The sequence below is a fragment of the Ascaphus truei genome, chromosome 6, assembly GCF_040206685.1.
Source record: "Ascaphus truei isolate aAscTru1 chromosome 6, aAscTru1.hap1, whole genome shotgun sequence".
Taxonomy (NCBI): domain Eukaryota; kingdom Metazoa; phylum Chordata; class Amphibia; order Anura; family Ascaphidae; genus Ascaphus; species Ascaphus truei.
Genome location: NC_134488.1, coordinates 124341765 through 124350834, shown reverse-complemented (window position 1 = coordinate 124350834; position 9070 = coordinate 124341765).

Below are 9070 nucleotides of genomic sequence, written 5' to 3'. Positions count from 1 at the left end.
CGGACGGACACACACACACACACAGACACACACACACAGACACACACAGACACACACACACAGACACACACACACACACAGACACACACACACACACACACACACACACACACACACACACACACACACACACACACACACACACACACACACACACACACTCTCTCTCCCCCGTCAGTTGGACCGCAGCTCACCTTCCACACCCCCCCCCCTCCTCTCCCGGTGCCCCTCACTCTCTCCCCCCATCTCACCCAAATCCCCACGCTCCGCAACATCCCCAGCCGCACCATCACCCTCACCGTGCGCCGCGGAGGAAGCGCAGCCCTCCTGCTCAGCTGCAAACTACAGGCTCCTCCCCCCTCGCGGGCCTCCTACTCTCCTCCTCATGTGCGCCGCTCCCGGAGCGGGGAAGCGCGGCCCGGGCCTCCTGCTCTCCTCCTCACGTGCGCCGCTCCCGGAGAGGGGAAGCGCGGCCCGGGTCTCCTGCTCTCCCCCTCACGTGCGCCGCTCCCGGAGAGGGGAAGCGCGGCCCGGGCCTCCTGCTCTCCCCCTCACGTGCGCCGCTCCCGGAGAGGGGAAGCGCGGCCCGGGCCTCCTGCTCTCCCCCTCACGTGCGCCGCTCCCGGAGAGGGGAAGCGCGGCCCGGGCCTCCTGCTCTCCCCCTCACGTGCGCCGCTACCGGAGAGGGGAAGCGCGGCCCGGGCCTCCTGCTCTCCCCCTCACGTGCGCCGGCTCCCAGACGGAGGGGAAGCCCGGGCCTCCTGCCACTCTTGCCCCCCCCCCCCGCCAGCTTCCCGAAATCACCTCCTGCCCCAGCCAGATGCCACGGGGTCAAGGTAAGTCACCCACCGTCTCCCACCCACACACTGTCACCCACCCACACACTCACCCACACACCCACCCAGTCACCCACACACCCACTCAGTCACCCACTCACTCAGTCACCCACCCACTCAGTCACCCACCCACTCACTTAGTCACCCAAAAACTCACTTAGTCACTCAGTCACCCACCCACTCACTTAGTCACCCACCCACCCAGTCACCCACACAACCACCCAGTCACCCACACAACCACCCAGTCACTTTCACCCAGTCACCCACTTTCACCCAGTCACCCACCCACCCACCCACTCACTCAGTCACCCACCCACTCAGTCACCCACCCACTCAGTCACCCACCCACTCAGTCACCCACCCACTCAGTCAGTCACCCACTCAGTCAGTCACCCAGTCACCCACCCATTCAGTCAGTCAGTCACCCACTCACCCACCCAGTCACCCACTCACCCACCCAGTCACCCACCCACCCAGTCAGTCACCCACTCACCCACCCAGTCAGTCACCCACTCACCCACCCAGTCAGTCACCCACTCACCCACCCAGTCAGTCACCCACTCACCCACCCAGTCAGTCACCCACTCACCCACCCAGTCAGTCTCCCACTCACCCACCCAGTCAGTCTCCCACTCACCCACCCAGTCAGTCTCCCACTCACCCACCCAGTCAGTCTCCCACTCACCCACCCAGTCAGTCTCCCACTCACCCACCCAGTCAGTCTCCCACTCACCCACCCAGGCAGTCTCCCACTCACCCACCCAGTCAGTCTCCCACTCACCCACCCAGTCAGTCTCCCACTCACCCACCCAGTCAGTCTCCCACTCACCCACCCAGTCAGTCTCCCACTCACCCACCCAATCAGTCTCCCACCCAGTCAGTCTCCCACCCAGTCAGTCTACCACCCAGTCAGTCTCCCACTCACCCACCCATTCAGTTTCCCACTCACCCACCCATTCAGTTTCCCACTCACCCACCCATTCAGTTTCCCACTCACCCACCCATTCAGTTTCCCACTCACCCACCCATTCAGTTTCCCACTCACTCACCCATTCAGTTTCCCACTCACCCACCCATTCAGTTTCCCACTCATCCACCCATTCAGTCTCCCAGTCACCCACCCATTCAGTCTCCCACTCAACCACCCATTCAGTCTCCCACTCACCCACCCAGTCTCACCCAAAACCACCCACCCAGTCACTGACCCCACCCACCCACTCACCGACCCCACCTACCCACTCACTGACCCACCCAGTCACCGAACCCAGTCACTGACCCACCCAGTCACCGACCCTGAAAAAGTCACCCAGTCACCGACCCACCCACTGACCCAAAGTCACCCACCCACCCACCGACCCAAAGTCACCCACCGACCCAAAGTCACCCACCGACCCAAAGTCACCCACCCACCGACCCAAAGTCACCCACCCACCGACCCAAAGTCATCCACCCACCGACCCAAGTCACCCACCCACCGACCCAACTCACCCACCCAACCACCGACCCAAAGTCACCCACCGACCCAAAGTCACCCACCGACCCAAAGTCAAACTGACCCAAAGTCACCCACCCACCCACCGACCCAAAGTCATACACCCACCCACCGACCCAAAGTCACCCACCCACCGACCCAAAGTCACCCACCCACCGACCCAAAGTCACCCACCCACCGACCCAAAGTCACACACCCACCGACCCAAAGTCAAACCGACCCAATGTCACCCACCCACCGACCGACCCAAAGTCACCCACCCACCGACCCAAAGTCAAACCGACCCAAAGTCACCCACCCAGTCACCGACCCAAAGTCACCCACCCACCGACCCAAAGTCAAACCGACCCAAAGTCACCCACCCAGTCACCGACCCACCCACCCACTCAGTCAAGTGTCACCCACCCACCCACACACTCAGTCAACTCACTCACCCACCTAGCTGTCAAGGGGGGGGGGAAGCCCAACCCTGTCGTACGCCCCCCCAAAATTACATCCCGGGCAACGCCGGGTCTCTCAGCTAGTATTATATGGGCATGATGTACCCACTGTACAAATGAATGGGTAAAGGGTGTGTATAGTGGGTCTCGGGAGGGTGGTTAGGCCACCTGGGTGGGTAGCAGGGCAGGGTTGGTTAACCCCTTAGTTACGTTTGCGGTTATTAACCACTAAGGTGATTAAGGGGCTAGGGAACATTAGATTGTATTTGCTATGTATTTTTCTGGCAACGGAGGACAGAGAAAAGAAATTGGACCGAGCGCTTCTATATATGCAACATAAACTATGTGGAATGAATCCAATACACCAAATGTGTATCACCCAAAAACAGTGTACAATATATAACATTAAGACCTCAAATCATTCAGTGCACAAATAAGCCATCACCACAATACATGGAAAAAAGTGTTTATAAAGTGAAGTATAAATTAAAAAAAACAGCTGCTCTACACCCTTTAGTTGGACTTTTGTTTCTTTGTCCAGAATGGTGAATCACGTGTAGGAATATATAAAAAAAATAAATACAAATAATAGTGTAGCCAGTAAGACAATTGTTCTATCTACAAAGTGGATGTATCGGTCTCACTCACAATCTCACTATGGAATTACAGCGTGTCAGGGATTCTTCTCTCTCTCTGACAAGAGCCCTTGTATAGACCCTCAGCGTAGGGAACTCTGGAATAAAGCCCTCTGGAGTGTATGTCCTCAGGTCTCCTCCCACACAGGTAAGTTACCTGAGGAACAGAAGAGAGCTCACAATAGTGTTATATCACAAAGATTATGTGGCCTGGGCTCCCTGGTTTGGCTTTTACCTCTGCTGAAGCTTGGGAGAAGGCCAAAGGGCAGCGGAGTCAGGTAACTAGGCCTGGCCAATAGAGTGTTAGGATTCCCTGCTGAGGCAGTTGTGACAGTTGGTGCTCTGAGTGTTTTCTGGAAGTTGGAGGGGGGACGCAGCTAGGGGAGGTTGTACTGGTGCAGGGGTCTGTGACCCTCTGCACTAGGCCAGAAATCCCCTAGGCCCCAGTTAGACCCCAACTCACTCTAAGTTTGTGGCTGCTGTAGGGAAGGCCCTTCATTTAGGGATCCTGCCCCTTTAGTGGTTAGCCAGCTTAGGGCCACAGGTGTGTCATTGAAGCATTGTTACCGCAGTCTGGGACCAGGCTGCAACAGAAGGAGTGACCAACATCGCAGCGGTTACTCCAGCGCGAGGCATCCGATCCAGCAGAGGATATCGTTAGATCGTCGGAGCCTCTACTTCTACTCATTAGCAAGCCTGGGTGTGGACACACCTGGCAGGTACCGTTCACCAAACGTGCACCAACAACTGTACAGCAGGGCGCTGATCACACCTAGAGGGGTGGGCACCTTTTGGGGACACTTATTGGGTGAAGTGATCAAGGGACACCTCTCGTATTGTGAACATGCTGTAGGGTACACGGTGATGGGACAACGCCCTGTGCGGCGAGGTAATAGCCATAACCTCTAGTATTGCCATTGCAGGTATATGGTGTATGGTTATTGCTAACAGTAAAGGTTGTTATTATAATCTGTGGATTGTTATTAATAGTTCTGCTCTGGGTTATCTCATCCAATTGGGATCCCATGCAGGTGGAGGTGCTGCAACTTTATATATTAGTTAACCCAGGTTCCCAGTGGTGGAGGCTCAGCTCTCTGTGAGCCTACAGGTAACGCCAGCACCAGTAGTCCCTTCATGCTAGAGGGAAAAGGGCTACAATTATATTATACAGTCACAGATATGAAGTAGTTTCACTCACATTTTGTAATAATAAAATATTTCATGGGAGAGAATTGCAGGTACTGGATCACTGGGGTCTGGCTGATTCAGTTGCAGTCTCTGTCCCGTCTCTCACATCCGCGTGCGTCACTTTCGCTGAAGTCACAGGAAGTGTGGATGTAGCTGCTGTGATGGTTCAGCTCTGCCCCAACTGCCAGTACTTCGGATGCCAAAAACCTCTAGTCCTCCCAGGAACAGCTGATTCAACGTATTTCGCTAGGCTTCGTCAGGTACTGTACCACCTGGAGATCCACAGAGCATAGTGGGGACCACATGGGAGCCCCAGACACCAGTGGGCACCCCCGGGGTGCACTGTGGGGCCTGCGGACACCCGTCGGTCCACTCGGGTCCCCCATCGACCTGGGGTATTAATCCTGTATATAAAAAAATAAATCATGTTTTTATGTCGGGGCACAGGGGGTGGGTGGGTTATTTATTGATGCATATTAAATATGGTCATGTTTATTCTGGGGCCTAGGAGGTGGGTAGAGGGGCTGTTCTGTGTATTGTTTTTATTGTGGGTAGTGAGGGTTGGCGAAGGGGGTATTGTCCCCAATGATTGTTGGTTAGGCCTACCAAATGGGTAGTTGGGGAGGATGGTTAGGCCTCCCGGGTGGGTAGTGGGGGAGGGTTTTTAGGCCTCCCAAATGGGTCTTTAACCCCTTAATTACTATGGCGGTTACTAACTGCTAAGATTATTAAGTGGTTAGGGGACAATCGATTGTCTTTTTTTAATCTTCTGTATTGTTTGCAGCACCGAAGGGCATGGACAGCATGAGGATGGAGAAGGCCTTCATTGTGGCAGCCTGGCAGGGGTGTGTGCAAGATTGATTTACTTTAGATCTGCTGCTTATTGTATTTTAAATGGACAAATGCACTATTATCCATATCTGGATAATAGTAATTTTGCCCATTAGGGAGGGGAGCATTTTTTTTTAAACTATTGTTTATTTGTTTGGGGCACACCATTGGTACCGCATGCCAGCGGGGACCATCGTACTCCCGCTATGACCACCCGGGGATCCCTGCGGGGATCAGCCGGGGACAACCGCCGGCCTGTTGTATGGATGGTGTGCCTGAATAAAGGTAAACAAATAAATTGTTTCTAACTCCAGCTTCTTTTGCGCCTGCCTTTAGCTGGCGCTTATTTTCCGGCTGGTTTTCAAAGCACAATTGACTTAGCGCTGTTTAGTGAATGACGCGGACTGTGAAAAAAATCCATCAAACGTGCCGTTTTTTGCCTGATCAGGTGGATTTTTTTCACAGACCTGAAAAAGTCTTTTTAGGCTGATAAAGCGCTGTTCTCACTGCTTAGTGAATCATGCAGCAGCCTGTATCGGCCTTAAAAGGCACTTTACGTTCTTAAAACCACTTATCACAGCTTAGTGCATAGCCCCCATTGAGAGTTACCTTTCGTTTTCAAGTATGTCATCGGCACAGAGTTATGATGACAAATACATGGTTACAAATACATAGTTACATTAATTGAACAGGGTATACATTATATACAAGACATTGCATGCACAGTTAGAGATAATATATATTATAGGTGTATGTAACATTTACAAACAGATTAAAATGTGAGACAGCTTCAGTTTTAAAAGAACTTAGACTGGTGGCGGTTGTGAGATTCTCCGGTAGATTGTTCCAGTTGTGGGGTGAACGGTAAGAGGAGGAGGAGCGGCCGGATACTTTGATGAACCTTGGGACCATGAACTATCTTTTGAAATCACATCTCAAATGATAAGTGCTGCATGTGGTAGGAGTGTGGAGTTTATTCAGATAGGCGGGTAGTATGTCCAGAAAGTATTTGAAGGCAAGACAGGAGAGTTGAACTTTGCGTCTAGACTCAAGTAATGACCAATCTAGTTATTTGAGCATTTCGCAGTGATTTGTGTTGTAATTGCAGTGGAGGACAAAGCGGCATATTGAGTTGTAGAGGGTATCAAGTTTGCCAAGGTGAGTTTGGGGTGCCGTGCCAAATACTATGGGGGCTATGCACTAAGCTCCGTGCTTTCGCGCCGACCTGAAAAATATTATCACGTCCGATAAAAAATGAAGCCGGTGGCGCGATTCACTAAGGCCCTCAGCCCATTTTCTATCGGACGTACCCAAAACTGGCTTATCGTGCGTGCAATGTTTTTCCCTCTGCTAGTGCACTGAAACTTCCCCTACGCTAGCTGATAGAAAAAAAAGCCGCATGTAACATTTGCATGGAGATTTGCCATCTCCATGCAACGCTGTTACAGGCGATCTTACACTAAATAAATACATTTGAATAATAGTGTACATGAGCAGGGGGTCTCCGGAGCTGAACAGCATTGGTTTCAGGTCCGAGGACACCCTACTTCAGGAGATACAGGCCCCGTTATGGGGTGCCGGTATCCCCTGCAAAATTTCAATGTCCCGGTCACGTGGCGCGGACTCTTGAAAGTACAGGGGATACCGGCACCCCATAACGGGGGCCTTTATCTCCTGAAGTAGGGGGTCCTCACACCTGAAACCAATGCGGTTCAGCTCCGGAGACCCCCTGCACATCTACACTATGAAACAGATGTATATTAAAAAAAAATTGAACAAACATCAATACACGACCCCCTCCCTCCTCCGCCCTAACACAAACAGTACAATAATGTGCAAAATAACTATTATCCAGATATGGATAATAGATTATTTGCCCATTATTAAACATTGCATTAGCATACCTAAATAAAGAAAATAAAAACAGTAGCCAGCTAATCCAATGAATACAAGCAGTAACACCATTAACAATGAATTAATTAAACCATTAACCAATGAAACCAATTAATTCCTAAACCAACTCAAAATGAATAGTAACACTAACCAATCAAACCAATGAATTACTACAACATTAGTATTAGACTTGGTTCTGATCTGGAGCTTATTCATTGGAATCTTTAGAAATGTAACGTTGGTCCCAAATGCTATTGTTACAGTCCTGTCAGAAAGTCAGATTGAAGTATGTGTTCAAGGACGGATAGGCTAGGGCTGTGTGCATATAAGATTGTGTCATCCACATACATGTGTATTGAAGCTTCCTTACAAGCTGTAGGAAGATCATTAATGAACACTGAGAAGAGTAGGGGCCCAGAACAGAGCCTTGCTGGACACTTCAGGTGATATCCAAGGGGTTGGAATTAGTGCCCGAGATAGACACATGTTGGGATCTATCTGATAGGTAGGAATGAAACCAGTATTAAAGCATGCTTCCCTATTCCAGAGGACTGGAGTTTGTTTAGCAAGATAACATGATCAACAGTATCAAAAGCCTTGCAAAATCTTGGAATATTGAACCAGTGAGTTGTCCCCGTTCCATTCCACATTGCATATCATTGCAAACTTTTAGCAGGGTAGTTACCGTGGCGTGTTTGGGGCAAAAAACAGACTGGACTTGGCTAGAGAAATGTCCTATAACGTGGAGCTTTGTAAATGTCTGGATGTGATTTACTCCAAGTTGAAGTGTGACCTAACTAGCACAGATTTGTAGATTCGAAGATCTCCGTTAGCACTTACCGATGTATTAACTTCAGTTGGCGCATCGTTAAGTAAATAAAGGAGTTCTGTTGATCTAGGCCAATGTTTACTAAGCAGTCTTCTATCATAAATCGAAACAGCAGGAGATTGGTGGGACAGCGAAATCCAAGAAAAAATCTCAAAAAATCCTGCTGTTTCGCTGTAGCTTACACCTGATTGGAGGGACGCGCTGAGGTCATAAAGTTCCGTGGTCTGCACACCCGCCACTCGATACAAGCTGAGGGCAGAACTAAACAGCCAGCTGGATCGGAGACGTGATCACACGGAGTAGCTGACACCATTCCTCACCACTGAGGACTACAAACAGAGGAGGAAATTCCCAATCCGGTCGTGACTTAGAGGTATTTCATCTTCCTCTATAGCCATTACCTATACCGGTTTTTCCACTTGAGCTTTACTTTGCTCCCTTAATATGTTGATCCATTATCTCCGGTATCCACTTTAATTGGTTTATTTCAACATACCACAGAAACAGATGCAGCAACCAGTGTTAGAACTCTGCCTGGGTAGATTCTGGGGCAGCCTCACAGTAAATGCCTCAACATTTCTATGAGATTCTTAATGGCCCATAGGATTAACACAGCAGCTGGTCCCTGCAAACTGAATGGGACTGCACAGGAACCCCCTGCTGTGTTAATCCGATAGGCAATTAAGAATTTTACAGAAATGTTGAGGCATTTACTGTGAGAATCTCCCAGGAATTTCTCCGGTAAGTGTTCTAATACTGGTGGCTGGATCAGTATATCTGCACTTATTCCTCTATAGACTTTACCCAGTATATTTCTATGCTACCTCATTGGACTACATTTGTCCATCGACATTGCCTTTCCTAGAGCTTGAATCGACCTTTTTCTCTTTTTCTATCATAAATCCCCTTTAGATGCTAGAAGACCT